Here is a 17,443-nt window from a genome sequence, read left to right on the forward strand (position 1 = left end):
CAGCCCATGGTAAAAGCTTGGAGAATCCTCTGGTGTTTTCAGAACATGCATCTTATCTCGAGTATGCATGTGGCTTTCCTTATTTCTCTGGACACATGTGTACTTTTTATAGGTTCTAATTTCCCAAAGAATCTCCCCCAACTTTGGCTCCTGCATCTTCTGTGGTCTACTGTATTTCAATGCACAGTCTTCTGCCCCAGCCATCTGTGATTTGCTGGTTCACCTTGCACTTTTTTTGAGCATTGACCACTGCTTTTCCAGACTGTGTTCCAAGTTAGCTAGGACAGAGATAAGCATTTTGTGTCAGTCCTTCAGGTAGTTCCCAGACAGGTTAGAACAGATACACATAATAATCTGAGATTACAGTCTATTCTGCTGCCTCCTGAAGCAGGATTGAGGGTCCCATACTAGGAATGGTCTGCTGCTACCTTAAGACTCTCACTGCATTAAGACTCCACCTTTTTAAGACCATCACTACACTAACAGTGGATGGGGCAAGGGCAAGTAAAAATGCCACAAAGCTTTCCTGCCATTTTCAAATTGCCTCTTCCCTGGTTCACTATGTGTTTGGTTGCTATAAATCTTTGGCTGATTTCAGGACTAAGAGAAACTCAAAGAACCCCACAGCAAAAAACAGTATAATCAAACTCTCAGAAGCCAAACGACACAGAATCTTTTCTCCCAAAGGAGAAAGAAAAAAGAAATTTGTTACAAAGCAGGGATCCTCAAAAAGATTAGAGCTAATTTCCTATATGAAACCACGGAAGCAAGAGGCCAGATATATTTAAAGTGCTGAAAGAAAAAAATTGTCCACCAAGAATTCTATATTTGGCCAAACTGGTTTCAAAACTTGGGGAGAAATTAACGCATTCCCAGATGAACAAAGGCTGAGGGCATTTATTTTACAACTTCCTACCACTGCCCTATGAGAAATGCTATATTGAACCTTCAGGTTGAAATGAAAGGACACTAGACAGCATCTTGAAGCTGTAGAAAGAAATAGAAATCTCCAGTAAAGATAAATACATGGGCAAATACTAAAGCCAGTATTGTGTTATTGGCTTGTAGCTCTACTTTTTATTTCTTACATGATTGAAAAAACAAATGTATAAAATAATCATAAATCCATGTTATTGGGCTCACAAAGCAAAAAGGTGTAATTTGTGACAATAATAATGTAAAGAGGAGGAACGGAACTGTAGAGGAACAGAGTTTCTGTGTGCTACTGAAGTTGGTTTCAATTGAAATTATATTGTTTTAACTTTAGAATGGTAAATGTCATCTTCTTGATAACCACAAAGAAAATATCAATAGACCATATGCAAAAAGAAATGAAAAGGGAATCAAGAGTTCACCACAAGAAAATCGGCTAAGCACAGAAGTCAGTAATGGAGTAAATGAGGGGCAAAAAATGCATAAGACATACAGAAAACAAGCAGGAAATAGACAGAATTAAGTTCTTCCTCATCAGTAATTTTTGAAAAAGTAAGTGGATTAAGCTCTCCAATGAAAAGATAAACATTGGCAGAATGGACTTTAAAAACAACCATAATCCAAGTATATGCTGTCCGCAAAAATCTCACTTGATTTCAAAAGACACAAGTTGCTTGAAAGTTAAAGCATAGAATAAAATATCCCATGCAAATAGTAACAAAAAAGAAGGAAAGAGAGACAGAAAAAGAAACGAAGGAAGGAAGGAAGATAGATCTGGGATGGCTATGTTACTATCACACAAAATAAACTTTAAATCAAGAACTATCACAAGAGGGAAAGGAGGCCACTATATGTTGATAAGAAGTTCAATCTATCAAGAAGATAGAACACCTATAAACATATATGTACCAAACAACCCCCAAATACGTGAAGCAAACTTTGACAGAATTGAAGGAAGAAATAGATAGTTCTAAAATAATAGTTGGAGATCAATACCTTGCTTTCAATAATGGAAAACACATCTAGACAGAAGATCAGTAGAGAGGTAGGGGGACTGAATAACACATTTAACCAACTAAACCTAACAGCCGTATATAGATCACTCCACTCAACAACAGCAGGATACACATTTTTCTCAAGTACACATGGAACACTCTCAAGGAAAGACAATATGTTAGGCCACAATACAAGTACCAATACATTTTTAAGAAATTGAAATCATACAAAGTATCCTCTTTAGCCACAGTGAAATGAAGGTAGAAATCAATAACAGAACCATTGATAGCCATTTCCCATCATGCCTGCCACACATGATATAAAGCAATGAAGGGAAAAACATAATTTCCCACTTAGAAAAGTGGGAAAGAGGACATACCATTGACACAGACTGTGTGCTGTTTCCCATTGTCAGGGATAGAAATAAATTAGCATCATTTATTCATTAGTGTGTTAATTTCTTGGTCAATCATTGGACAGCCAGTGTTTCTGCCTGATGGGAAGACTTCCTATACTCAGTGTTGAGTGGAGCCAACCTTGAAAGGGACATTTTAAAGGATTATACTGTGATGGGCTTCGCAGTACCCTTCCTCCTATGCCAGTATTTAGGCTGGGGTATTTCCATGGAGTGTGTACAATCGTAGGCCCCAGTTCACCAGAATTTAGTTTGACTCGTTCTGTTAATACATTCCCTCAGTACTTTGTCTTTTGTATCCTTTTGCATTTACTTCATTCTTTATTATCACTGCGAAACAACTTTGTTTCCTGTTCAGATGCCAAAAAGTGGATATCAATACCTCCTGAGTTTTACACATCACAGATCAGTTTTGGATATCAGGGACAGAGACAACAGCTATTTCCAATGACTTTGAGACATACTTTGAACATGTGATTAACATGTTGAGTGTTGAAATGTGTGTCGAGCTCATTATACGTGCTCTAAAAGGTTTCAAACTGCAAATATTTAAAAATCTCTATCTTTGAATAGTTTTCCTGTGCTGTCCCTTTGTGTCAGACTGTTAATGTGCAGTCTGGCACCTTCAAATAATGTGGCTTTGTAACCAATTATTTACATGTTGTTTTATCCACAGAGAATCTTTTTTAAAAAAATAAATTTATTTATTATTTATTTTTGGCCGTGTTGGGTCTTTGTTGCTGCACACAGGCTGTCTCTAGTTGGGGCGAGCGGGGGCTACTCTTCGTTGTGGTGTGCAGGCTCCTCATTGCTGTGGCTTCTGTTCTTGTGGAGCACGGGCTCTAGGCGCTGGGGCTCCAGTAGTTGTGGCACGCAGGCTTCAGTAGTTGTGGCTCATGGGCTCTAGAGCACAGGCTCAGTAGTTGTGGCACACAGGCTTATTTGCTCTGCGGCATGTGGGATCTTCCCAGACCTGGGCTCGAACCCATGTCCCCTGCACTGGCAGGCGGATTCCCAACCACTGTGCCACCAGGGAAGTCCCCACACAGAGAATCTTAAGGTCAAAACATACAACTCGATTAACTACACTTCCTCCTGTTCACATTTCCCTCATCTTTTCTTCATCTTCTGTCTATGTTTCCTTGGCCTTGTTTATATTAAGTGCTTTTGCCATTATATTTGATTGTTTGTATTCCGGTGAGTTACCACAATGCTTTATGAGACACGCTAGGATATAAATGCATTTAAGTAATATATATATATATATATATATATATATATATATATATATATATGTGTGTGTGTGTGTGTGTGTGTGTGTATATATATATACGTATATATATATATATATATATATATATATATATATATATATATATATATATATACACACACACACATATATATGTAGTTTGCTTGAGTGCAGTGTTTTTTGTTTTCTGTACTGAATTCATTAGCATGGGTCGGTATAATATTTAGCATAGGTTGATATGTAATTTGTAAACTAATACAGTCTTAAAAGTGAGGAAATAAGTCTTTCAAATTTAATTATTTATTTTAAAGACCAGAATAGCATACATAAACAGGTGCCTAATGAAAACTTGTATTCTAATTTGGAACTCTCATGAACACCTATTCTTTTGTTCTTCTAATGGTATGATTGTAGGCCATTTGATTATTTTTATTTTTATGGCTTTAACTTTAGAATAATGAAATATTCGTAAATTTAAAAAAGTATTTTTCTTTATTTGATGGGGGTGGGATACTGGAGAAATGAAAGGTCAAACACCTATTGAGGAATCCATACTTGTCTATATAGTGTGTACTTTTATTTCAATAACTGATTTAAAATTCCTAAAAGGATGCTATAATAAGTTATTATGCCATTTTACAGACTGAATTAAGTGAATTTCAGGGAGGTATGAAACTTGCCTAAGGCTATCCAGCTGCCAAGTGGTAGAAGTGAGAATTAAATCCAGGTATACCTATCGCCAAAGTTTCTGCTCATCTCTTTACATCATCCACTTTTAATAGCCTATGCTTTTCTGCTTACAAATATGACTGAGGTTTCCAGACAGTCAACATTGCTTTTTAATCAGATAGAAAAATTACTGTTGCTTCTCTAAAGACATATTCCTTTTCCATTAAGTGACTTTAGTTGTTCAGATAACACTTCCAGACAGTAGTCATCATACAGTTGGAGACTAAGAAGAGAACTCAGGGATGTGTCTAGCAGTCAGTAAAGACCAACTGGGCTCACTGATGGTACTTATGGTCATTTCCTCTAGACTAACATAATCTTATTAATAAGACCCTAATCATTCACAGTACTGCCCTTGCCTGATTGTTTGTTCTTCTCCCTCTATCACTCTCTCTTTCCCCATATGATTATTATTTTTGACAATTTTTGGTGAATTAAATTCAGGGATTAGTATTCAGGAGCGCTAGTCACAAAAGCAGAGAATCTTAGCTCACACCAAAGGAAGAAAAGAGAGAAAAAGTATAAATTATATGAATACACACATATCACACATGTACCAACTATATGTTGCACTTCTCCAAAATCTATTCGATATCTGCACATTTATTGTATATTAGCAGTAAGACAAGAAATGAGCGTAATGCTCTGTTTACAAGATACAGAAAACAGACCCAAATATGGAAATTACTAGCGATGAGAATGGGGAAGAAAGACTACAACAAGGAATGTAGATGATATTTTTGTTTCTTAGCTATGATGCCAAATATTGAACTTTCAACTTGAGACAAGGAGGCCATAAAAAGTTGTATTAGTTTCCTAGAGCTGCCATGACAAAGTACCAGAGACTGAGGAGGTTAAACAACAGAAATTTACTCACTCATGGGTGTAGAGGCTAGAAATCTGAGATAAGGTGTCAACAGGATTGATTTCTTCTGAGGTATCTCTTCTTGGTTTGTAGATGCCATGTTTTCCTTTGGTCTTCACATGGTTTTCTCTCTGTGCATGTCTGTGTCCTAATATTTTCTTTTTATAAGGACACCAGTCATATTGAATTAGAGCCCACCCATTTGACCTCATTTGACCTCAGTTACCTATTTAAGGGCCTTATCTCCAAATACAGTCAGATTACGAGGTATTGGGGGTTAAGACTTCCACATATTAACTTGAGCAGGACACAGTTCAGGTGATAATAGAAGATAAGAATAATTTAAGCAAGTAAGTAACTATTGTTTACAGTGAGTTGCTTAAGGATATGTATTTACTCAAGAAAAACAAGAAGAAATTACATAACACTGTGTGTTATACAAAGATATTAAATTAATCATCATAACATCCTGTGAGATGGGCATTAAATTAGACTAAGCAAGAGTAAGCAACTTATCCAGAATTGTATAGTTGGTACTTTCCAGAATTTAAACCAGGTATTTTCCCAGTTCCATTCTACGTTATATATTCATTTCATTATTTGAAATGAATTTTGAGTCTTCATTTTGCTTAGTTCCTGAAGTTATATGGGGATAGAGTGGAGTTGGATATTTTCAGTGACATTCACACATGGGGAAGGAAATTGAGTCCAGAAGCTTCAGCAATGTTTCCATGGAGAACGCTAACAACAGAACCAGAAACACTGTTATCATTTTGGTTCAGTGATCTTTCCTATAGCACTACAAGAATCAATTTTAAGAAGCCCAATGTTTTCCAAACTTTCACCAATGGGCTCTGTAGGGTCCTCTAACAATATCTAAGAGACTAACTAGTTTCACATTCCAAGCCACTTAAGACAAGGAGTTCTGATTGTTCTCTGTGAGGAAATCAAGTGACAATCATAGCTGGTAATTTAGGATAGTTTCTTCAGGGCCCAGGCAAAACCTAATACACAAGTGATAACCATTGTTAAGTGCATCTTTGACAAGGATTCATCAAGTATCAAAGAGGTCTATAAATTGGGAGAAATTATGATCAAAGACAAACATAGACCACAGATATTTAATTAATGCTCAATTATTTATGAGTTTAACTTTGGTTAACCTCATTTTCCTTCTTCTAGACAATTTCCAATTCGTCTCCACAAAGAGACCAGAACACTTACCTTCCAAAACAAGATTTATTGTATTCCTTTAATTCAAAGCATACAGTGACTTCTACATTCACTCCACCAAGTTTTGCTAGGAGAGAAAAGGAGACATTATATTTTGTCTTGACTTACATATGCCACCATACTTGACTTAGCTCATCCTACTGGAAGCACTTTGTCGGCAGATTCTACAGTCTTGTCTTACATCCTCTACGGAATCAAGCCAAGGGAATCACACATAGTTACAGCTGGAAAAACGTTTGTTCTGGGTTGATACTTTTAGCCTTTACCACCAAGACTTTATCACCAAGATCTATCTTGACAGTCTCTAAACAGGAGACCTTCTTGCCTTCCGTTTTCATATTGACAAGGAAGGTAAAGGGAAGAACTGAGAAGTACCCAAAGTCAGCTAGCAGCCAGAACAGATAAATCATCTGTGGAGATATTGTTTCTTTCAAAAGATATAAACATAAGAGGAAGTCCTAGTGTTTGAAACAATTGTGCATAATAAAATACTCCATGAAAACCTAGAAATCCAGATGCAGATCAGTAACATATTGGCTAAATAAGCTGTTATGTTCATGCAATGGACAAGTGTACAGACATTAAGAAAAATGAGATACACTTTTCTATGAGATTCTCTTTCACTGAACTCATCAGTGCTGCAAAAACAATGTTACATAATACTTTTTCTTTAACATTATATCAGGCATCCTCATCTTGTCCTGCATTTATTGCCAGTGTTACTAAAGTTTATCATTTACCTCTTTCTCTTGTAGACATATAATTTCTTCTTATTTTGGAAGCATTCATCAATCCCTATTTTACTCTTTCTTTTAAATTACAAATGAATATTGAATTTTATAAACTATCTTTTGCGGGATATTTCAAGTGATTGTATAGTATTGCTCTCCTTGGACCTTGTTATATGGTAAATTATATTCTGTTATTTTATATATGCTATTTATTATATGTCGTATTATGTTTACTAATTACATTTATTATATTATAATTACATTATAACTAAGGTAGCATTTTGTTTTAGATAGGCAAAACAACCAGTGGAATAGGAAGCATCTTAAAATTAGATGCAAGAGCATAAGGGAATTGAGTTTAAAATAAAATTCACATTTTGGATCAGTAGCAAAAATTATTCAACAAAAGTGGGAAAATATGGCTATCATTACTAAATTCTAGATACAGCAAGTAGTTAAAAGTTAAAAAATAATGAAACTGTAAAAGTATCAGAAACCTGGGAGACATGAAATAAAGTATTCATGAGGAATACCTTTCTCAGATACAAAGAAAAAAGGATACATTTAATTATATAAGAAATAAAATTTGCCTCATGGCAAAATGCACTACAAAGGTCAGAAAACAAGCAAAAGAAATTGGGAAATATATTAAGCAATGGATATGCTTTCTTTACAACTTTTGAGGAAGCACATGTTTCTTTTTCCTTTAACCTGTTATGGGGGTATTAATCTATAATGTAAGTGCATGGTTCCTTTCCTTTAACCTGTAATGTGAGACTTAATCTATATGGTAAGTGCATGGTTCCTTTCCTTTCATCTGTAATGTGAGTGTCAACATGGGGCACTGTTTCCAAGCACAGACTTTGGATGTTCCTGTACTGGTCTCATCACTGACCATCCACAAAAACTTACAAATGTTGCTTCACTTTCCTGGGGGTTAGAGTCTTAGCTAAGAAATGGAAGCAAAATAGAACTTTCCCGCAGGGATGTTAGAAGGTTTAAAGAAGTAAATAAGTAAGCGACTTAGCACAGTGCCTAGTACAAGAGAGATCAATATAAGTACTTATCATTTTTAAAAGAGACAGATGAAAGAAATAAAATGTGGTGTTTTCAATCTATTGATATATATCCTTAACATTAAACTACCTTTTCATTCATTGGATTACCTAACTTGCTCATGCCTTTTCTTACTCTAGTGAACTTGGTTAGCTAATATCATAGTTTAACATTTTTGCTTTTATATTTACAAGTAAATTTGACCTGTAAATTTCTTTTTCCTTACAGTCCTAATCTATATTCAGTATTAGGATTATATAGACTTCATAAGATGAATAAAGGAGAATTCTTCCTTCGCTATCTCTAGAAGTTTTTCTTTGTTCATATTGATGTTATCTGTTTAATAGAAGTTCCATAGAATTCACCTCCCAAATGATCTGGCTGGGTCTCGTATTTTCTTGGTGAAAGATTGTAAACCATTGACATAATTCTTTTACTGGTGAAAGAAATCCAGCTATAAATTTCCTCTTGTGTCAGTTTTGGTAAACTTTAGGAGCTAGGAAATTGTCCACTTTACAGAAATGTTCAAATTTACGGGCATTTCATATATTCTCTGCTCTAACATTGTCCTGATTCTTTCTGTATATTATTTACTTATGTTTTTGTTTTGCTTAATCAAAGTGTGTTTTCTAAATCTTTTCAAAGAATATTCTTTTGACTTACTAAATCACCTCAATTTTATACTTTTTTTCTGTTTTATTAAGTTGTGCTCATATATTTATTATCTATTTTTCTATGTTCTCAGGGTTTATTGTTTTACTCTTCTGATGTCAATTAAAACACTTGGTTATTAATTTTAAGAAATCTTTTTAGTTATAAATAGTTGAAATTTTTGAGGACTCCAGATTAGTTGTAAGTATCTAAGGGCCAGCTCGTCCACACTGTTGCTAGCCTAAGGCTTAGTTCACCCTACCGCAATGTATATATTGACATTTTTTCCCCTCGACTTTCTGTGTTTTGCTACTTCTCACTTTTCTTTGGAGAGAAGCCCTTTGAAATAACCTTAACTTATTTTACAGCCAATAAGTCTTTAAAATAATGTGTATTTTTTAAAGATAAATCTACTTATATAATTAGGCAGAAAATCTGACCTGCCATATTTTTAAAAACAGCATAAATTCACACTTCTCCATGATTAATCTGCTGTATTACACAACCTTCGAGTTTCTAGCTTTATCAATGACATGTACTTGAAAAATGTGTTAAAGATCCTACCCAGTCTTTTAAAACATCCTTGTTCCTTGTTTCAGTTCTAGTTTTATGTATATTTTCTGCCTTGCACCTGATTGTTCCAACATCTGATGGATGGCCTTGGGAATATAATTCTGGTATTGATTGTTTTTTGCTGATTCTCTCCACTTCTAGCTGATTTCTTCATTATTGTGTAAATTTAGATCATGAGCTCATGTTTAGCTAAACTTTATCTGTGGGAATGCTATAGGCCTGTGTTGAAGGTCTACCTCTCCAGAAAGGGTTTAGTTTTGTGTTTGGAATACCACCGATTTGGGAGCATTTTAAGTTAATTTCTTAGCTTCTGTTTGCAAGACCGCACATAAATTTGCAACCCAAACACTGGGAACACAGATCTGGGGTTCAGAATTCTCAAGATTTCCTACCTGTTTCCTACCCAGAGCAGAGGCCAAGAGAATTTGGTCTTAGTCTCCCTTTGCCAGCAGATATTTTTTTCTCCTGGCACACCCTTTCATTGAAGGTGAAACTAGGGATAGATAGGTTTAGTTCTAACTTCCCATCTAGTAGGGATGGAGTCTTACCTCCTGCTTCTCACGTGGTTATGGCCATTTATAAACAAGTCTCTATGTCAGGTGTGTCATTAAACTATGGCCTGTATTACAAATCCAGACAGATGCCTATTTCTATGGCCTGTGAGCTATGAATAATTTTCACATTTTAACTGGTAACATTTTAAATGGTTACCTAAGTACCTAAATAATATCCTCAATTTTGCTCTTTGGTCTACAAAGCGTAAAATATTTGCCACTTGGCTCCATAAAAACAGGATTTCCAGCTTCTGTTCTAAGCTATCAAGATCTTCAATCCACTCCTAATATAGCTATAACTCTCACACATGTACCACCCTTCTTTCATGGGTCCTGGAAATTTCTACTGCATACTTCAAAAATCAACCACACACTTAAAAATAAGTTGTGTACATTTAACCTAGCATACCTAACCGTTTTCCTTCAGGAGAGTTTTTCAAGTAATCTTGCCCACCGTATTCTTTAGAGCTTCATTAATACTGGCAAAAAATTAAAACAACTTAACATTCAACAAATGGGAATTGTTCATAACAATTATAGAAGCACATACAGTAGAAAACTATAAACTCTTATTGAAACAGTGAGACATAACTAGTTTTATTCTTAGAGAACTATGTTTATTTAGGTCCCTTTTGTTTAAATAAGTATATTTCTGTGTATGTATGTATATAGTCATGTATTTATATACACATACATTATTTGTATGATATAGTTATATAAACGTATGAAATACATACCTATACACATACCTTTGATTTATATTTGTATACATACACAGGAATATAATTATATATATTATATAGTTATATACATTGAACTGAAAACTGGTAGTATACATATATATCGTGTATAAAAGTGTGTCGTCTATGTGCATGTGTAGAAAAGCAGGTTGAGAGATATGGAAGCATGAGTTAGACAGGGCTCACGATTATAAAAGTAGTTATGTGTAGGTAGTGAGGTTAAGGCCCATTTGATTGAAAATATTGCATATTTTTACATCAATTGTTAGGATGAACAGATTCCTATGTAAATAAAATTATAAATAGCTATACATACTTGTATGTGTAATGTATAATTAAAATATATATATAGTTTTATAGATGTATTATATTTATATTACATAATATAATTGTCTTATACTAATACATTACATATTGTGTTATATAGAATATATTAACTATAGTGTATTATATCAGATAATAATAATTATATATTTATAATATATATAAATATATATATTTATAATTTATATATTATGATATAATTGTTTTATAATCAATTTTACAGGATATATCATATTAATATTATGAACATATTAACCATATAAATACATTTCATTACCCATATATTTTGTATATAATATACGCTAGGCAAAAATATATATTAATATAATACATAATTGTTATACATTAATATAAATATTAGTATATTAAATTTATATATCAATATAATATTTAATATTGGTATATTTATATTATATTTAATATATACATAGCTAATGCTCTTTAAAGCCATCTGCTACAAGTAGAATAAGAACAGGAGTATGGCCAAAGCAAATTCTAAAAATATTAGATTACTTATATTCATTTATATGTCATTTTCCTGGAATCTGCATGTGGCTATTAGAGAGGACACACAGCAAAATCAACACAAAGTGCCCAGGAGGACATAGGATCCTTTATTTATCGGAACTTCAAAGGAAACACAGTGCTATCCAGTCCCCGATCAAAGAGCCAAGAGCAAACCTTGAAGCACCCAGTAAAAGCCCATTCAAACAAAAAAGCTTTCCCACTTAAACTGGAAAAAGTTAAGTTCCCAAGAGACCCCCTACACCAACCACCGAAGCTCATTTGGCAGTAAAAACAAAAATGTTCACCGAACAACAAAAAACCCAAAACAATAGTTGTTTTAGCACAAACAAAAAAAAAGCAGCTAATTAGTGTCTCTCCTGTTTGAAAGAAGGGGGTGGGAAGTGGGCAGAAGACCTGATAGGAAAGATAAAAAGAAAAGGAAAAGGAAAATAAGTTTCCAGTTTGACACTCAAGCTGTCTTCTGCATCCATTTTGTCAAGACCACCAAGTCAATGTGGAGGCTTTTTCCTCTTTCCCTTTTCTTTTCATGAGACTGATCACAACCAGCACTGCAGATTCCATCGAATTAAGGAATGCTGTTGCCTACATGTGTGAATGAGCTGTGAGTAAAGTACTGAAGTACAGGACACCTGAAGTGAAACGTCTTCATGAATGTCCATGTGGCTGAGCAGGAAGTTAACCTTTCATAGATGTGCTAAAGAGGAAGAGTTGCCTTTTATTTTATTTACTTTTCCCTGGACTGTGTTGAATGACTATCATCTACAAGTTCAGGCTACTTTTTGCTGAGGATTAATGCACTGGGAGAGCTGAGAGAAAACTGAACAGTAGAGCTGTCTTTTTCTTGACCAGTTCACCTTACTTTCCCAAACTCTAAGGCCTTCCCTAATTCTTTCTCCTTCTTACTGTAGTAAAATGAACAGAACACAAAATTCACCATTTTGATCATTTTACAATTCACTGTACCATTCAGTGGAATTTAGTACTGTCACAATGTTGTGCAACTATCACCGCTGTCCAGCTGAAAAACATTTTCATCACCCCAAGAGGAAACCTACACCCATTTTAAGGAGTCATTCCCTATTTCCCTCTGTTCCAAGCCCCTGGCAACCACTAATGTATAATATTTGCCGTGCGTATGGATCTGCCACTGCTGGACATTTTGCATAAATGGAACCATACCATATGTAGGCTTTCATGCCTGATGAGAAGTTGTGCAGTGGTTGGAAAAACTAAAATGCGATGTACTGTATGATGTAAGTTTTACTGAAGTGGCTTGGTCAGATTATAATGATTTATGATAAAATCACGTAAAGCAAGCATCACAATTCTCCAGGAATGTTCTGAAGAATGCTAATGTTAATTATGAATATGTGAATCCTAAATCTTTCATTTGTATTGTCCTTATCTCATTAATTCTTCTCCCAACACTGCTATAACTAGAGTTGAGTTCTAAAATGTACCTTCCTCTTTTCCCATAGAAATTGTCCCACAATTTCAAAAAGTTCTCAAAGGTGAAAAAGTGCACACGACGTTTATCACGTTTGCAAATGCCAATGGAAATGCTAAGCTAACACTGTCCAAAATGCAATATTCTTCTGTGAGAGCACCCAACTTTAAACAAATAAACATATTCTAAATACAGCTTAGATCTGTGACATGTTTTGGCCACTGAAGTATGAGCAGACATGATGGCCTTAAAAGAGCAGAAGAGGCCTTAAATGGGCTTGTGCGGTTGGGCTCACCTCTTATGTTTCAGTGAACTTTTAGAGAAGACAGGGCCTGGGAGCTGCGGCCTCACAGTTGGGCTCCAGACGAAGAGGTGTGTGACAGACCTCAAACTGACCCAAAACACGGAGCAAAACTAGCCATCTAGAGGTCTAAAAGAGAGCCACTGCAGCTAGCCCATAGGTCCAAGAGAAATAAATTCTTGTTTATGTAACTGACTTTGGTGTGATTTGTTCCAAAGCATTATCACAGCAAGAGCTGACTAACACAACATCCTCCAAATCATTGTTATGTAAATGGATGCCACCATGCCTACATTTAAGGCAACTGTGTACTCAAATTGTGAGAATTCTTGAACTCTTGGTGCCTCTCCAACACAATGTACATGGCTAAATTTCCACAAATAAGTTCACTAATATACCACAAAGATCTCTCTAAACTTTTATTAAATGTAATGCAAAGTTCTTTCTTTTCATTTTCTGCTTCTACATAGTTAAAATGCTGTTTATCAATGTACAACGGTTCTTGCTGTTTGGCTTCTGTCGTTAGAGTCTTTTGAACTCTTTGACTTTTCAGCTCCTAGGCTGTAACATTTGAATCAGCAAATGCCCCAAGGAGAAAAGCTGCACCAAGTGTCAAGCTTGCGTCCATGTTTCCCTTCTCTCCAGAACTTGGCCCACATGTCTTGGTGTCTCTCTAACATTCAGACACCAGCGAACAGAAGTTTTCCTACTCTATCCAGCTTGTCTAAAATTTCTTTAGACTTCGACTGATCTTATGTTATTATTCAACTATCATCCCAGTTACCCCTAGGAAGAAAATTTACAATTTTTGAGAGAAAAGGGATCCCTGGTACACTGTTGGTAGGAATGTAAACTGGTGCAGCCTCTGTGGACAACAGTATGGAGGGTTCTCATAAACTAAAAATAGAACTACCATATGACCTTGCAACTCCACTCCTGGGTATAAATCCAAAAAGAACAAAAACATGTGTTTTCAAAGACATGTATTTGAAAAGATACATGCACCCCAATGTTCGGAGCATCAGTATTTACAATTACCAAGATATGGAAGCAACCTAAGTGTCATCAACTGATGAATGGATAAAGAAGATGCAGTACATATAACCAATGGCATACTACTCAGCCTTAAAAAAGAAAGAAGTGTTGCCATTTGTGGCAACATAGATGGACTTGGAGGACATTGTGGTAAGTGAAATAAGTCAAACAAAAACAAACACTGTAGGATATCACCTATATATGGAATCTAAAAAATACAGCAATCTACCGAATATGACAAAAAGAAGGGGAGACACAGATATAGAGAACAAACTAATGGTTGCCAGTGCGGAGGGGGCAATACGGGGTGGGGAAGTGAGAGATGTAAACTACTGGGTGTACGATAGGCTCAAAGATGTATTGTACAACACAGGGAATATAGCCAATATTTTGTAATAACAGTAAATGTAAAGTGACCTTTAGAAAGTATATAAAAATGTTTTAAAACAGAAATCATACTGAAAATTGGAAACAATTTAAATATCCATCAACAGGAAATTGCACATATAAATTATTGTACTTCCCTACATGGGAATCCTACATAGTGAGGAAAGTACATGAAGTAGACAGATCTTTACATGTCAGCATGGATGAACCTAGCAAAGATAACACTAAAAAAAGCAAGTAAGAAGAGAAAACATAGTAGAATACTATATGAGGTTGAAGAATACTTAAAAATGTAGCCTAAATAGAAAGACATCCATGCAGTGATGGAGACCAAGTTCAGAAGAGTGGTTACCCAGGGTCAGCTGGGGAGTGGCTGTGTTTGGGAAAGTGGTCACAGCAGGCTCTTCAACAGGAATGGTAATGTTTCAGTTCACACACTGGCTGGAGGACGGAGGAGTGTCTGCGATATTATAATGTGAGCATGCTGCATGTGAAAGCCATTGCTGACCACATCTAGGGGATCTGATACGCGGGAGCTGGTAGTGGGTGGAGGCATCCAGAAGGTGGTGGTAGAAGAGGAACGTTGTATGCATAACGCCTAAGGCCTGACCAGAGAACGACCACTGTTCTACAAACTGGACACAACTCCAACTTCTACGACCAAAGTTTAAAGACAAACTGAGGCATATTGAAAATAAGACTTTACGTGAGCAAAAATAGATTCAATTCAGGCACCACCATAGCGGAAATGGTGAGGAGCACTCCAGCCCCAGGAGCTGCAGAGATGTTTATTTTAAAAGGGCAGAAGCAAAGCAAGGAAATGACTGACTTGCTATAACTTTAAAGCCTAGATGGTGGTTTGTGACTCGTTGTCCTCAGCAGTGTTCGCCACCCTGAGGCGTTGACAGGCTTAGATTTTTGTTGGTTTACGTAGGCGGCCGCATCACTAGAGCCACCGCAGGCTAACGGCCTCCTTGCAGGGTTAATTTACTAACACCAGTTGTCTGAGTCCTTACTCTTACTCAGTCACTTCACTTCCTACGCCTCAGTTTCTCTTCTGGAAAGTGGATATTCAGTAGTAAATTCTCTGTGGAGTTGTCAGTACCAAACAAAGTGATTATTAGTAACCATGATCATGTCCTGAATGCATGGAACACGTCACCATTTGCCCACTACCGTGTCAAGTTAGCAGAAACTACAGAAATTAAGAGCTCTCCACATAAATTCACACACCTGTGCACCAGGTAAAGGACCACAGACAGACGTTCACTCAGCCTTTCGTGTGTCCCTCACGGAGTGCACGCTCTCTCCTGGGTGGGGGGAGCACAGACACTTACGGGAGTTTACTTTTAAAATGCGTTGATACAACCAGGTCTCAGTTTTGTTTGGATGAGTCAGCAAACGCTTTTTGGAAACCCCAAAGTCTCCACACCTCGTACGTTTCGCGCTGCCTTAGTCTCAGAGCTCAAGCCCCTACTTTTCAGGCCGCGTCACCATGGCAGACAGGGCTGCGTGCGGACGCACAGCGAGCGTGCTGACGTCCTCGAGCCCCGCCCCAACGGTCCTGCCCGCTGAGGTAAACCCCATCCCTGTGGCATGGAGGGCTTAGATGCCTGCACCAACACCAGGCCGCGCGGGGTCTCCGGAGCGCAGCATGGGGGGGTTGGCGTAGCTGGGGCCCGTGGCCCTATGTCTTCTGGCTGCGACCCTGGTCCTGTGCACGCTGCGGGGCCGCAGCCAACGGGCGGTGGGCACCCGAGGGGCCGGGGCCCCCAGGCGGTGTGGCCATCGTGTCCACAGCCAGCGTCCCCGAGGCCGTGCTCGGGCCATGATCACTCAGTGAAGCTGCACCGGGACAGTGCGGCCGACTTCTTTCCACGCTCTGAGGACCTGTGCGCGCTGCAGGACTTGGTGCCTCTGCCCTCCATGCGCACTTCCCTGCGGGACGCCCCGCTGGACTTAAGGCCGACCACCTCCGCGGGGTGCACTGGGCGCCGCTCCTGAGCACCCGCTGCCCCTGATCTGTATCCAGATCTTCTTCCAGCCACGGCTTGTCGAGACAGGTTTGTACTTCCCGCTTCCAGGGACCCTCGTGTTAGCGCTGAGAAGTGGGGTTTTCGATGGTGCAAGGTGGACGGTGGGCACTAGAACCAGTGCCCAGTGCCCGGGTGTGCGTGCACTAGATGGGGCGTGCGGCCTAGGACTCCTGCCAGCTCGGTGACCCAGGCCGAGTGCCTTAAGGCTTCTAGGTCTCAGTGTTCTCATCTGTAGCGTGGGCTTAACAGGTCCCAGTCTCTGTGGTGGTTACAAGGATGCACTGTGTTAATGCTTCTAGACTCAACAAAGTAGAACACTTAGCACAGTTTGGAGCATCATTAATTGTTGCACAGATGTTACCTGGTCTGTTGAATGACTTTGCCTGGTACACACCAACGCGAATAGGAAATGGATATATCCCAGCTTCATTGCCTTTCTTTCGAAACAGGGTTCAGGAAAAATTTTTTTTTCAATAGTCGTATCATATAGTGCAAAGATCACCGGTGTGAAGGCAGCTTAGGGTTTAAATTCCAGGGCTTATGCTGTCTGTGGCCTGGGCAGGTTTCTTTTGGACTACAATCCCCACACTTGTAAAATGACATTAAAAACCACTCTTTCTGTGGGTTCTTAGAATGAATTAAGCAGGTTATGTGTGT

Source organism: Mesoplodon mirus, assembly GCF_964341445.2.
Source record: "Mesoplodon mirus genome assembly, contig: SUPER_3_unloc_5, whole genome shotgun sequence".
Taxonomy (NCBI): domain Eukaryota; kingdom Metazoa; phylum Chordata; class Mammalia; order Artiodactyla; family Ziphiidae; genus Mesoplodon; species Mesoplodon mirus.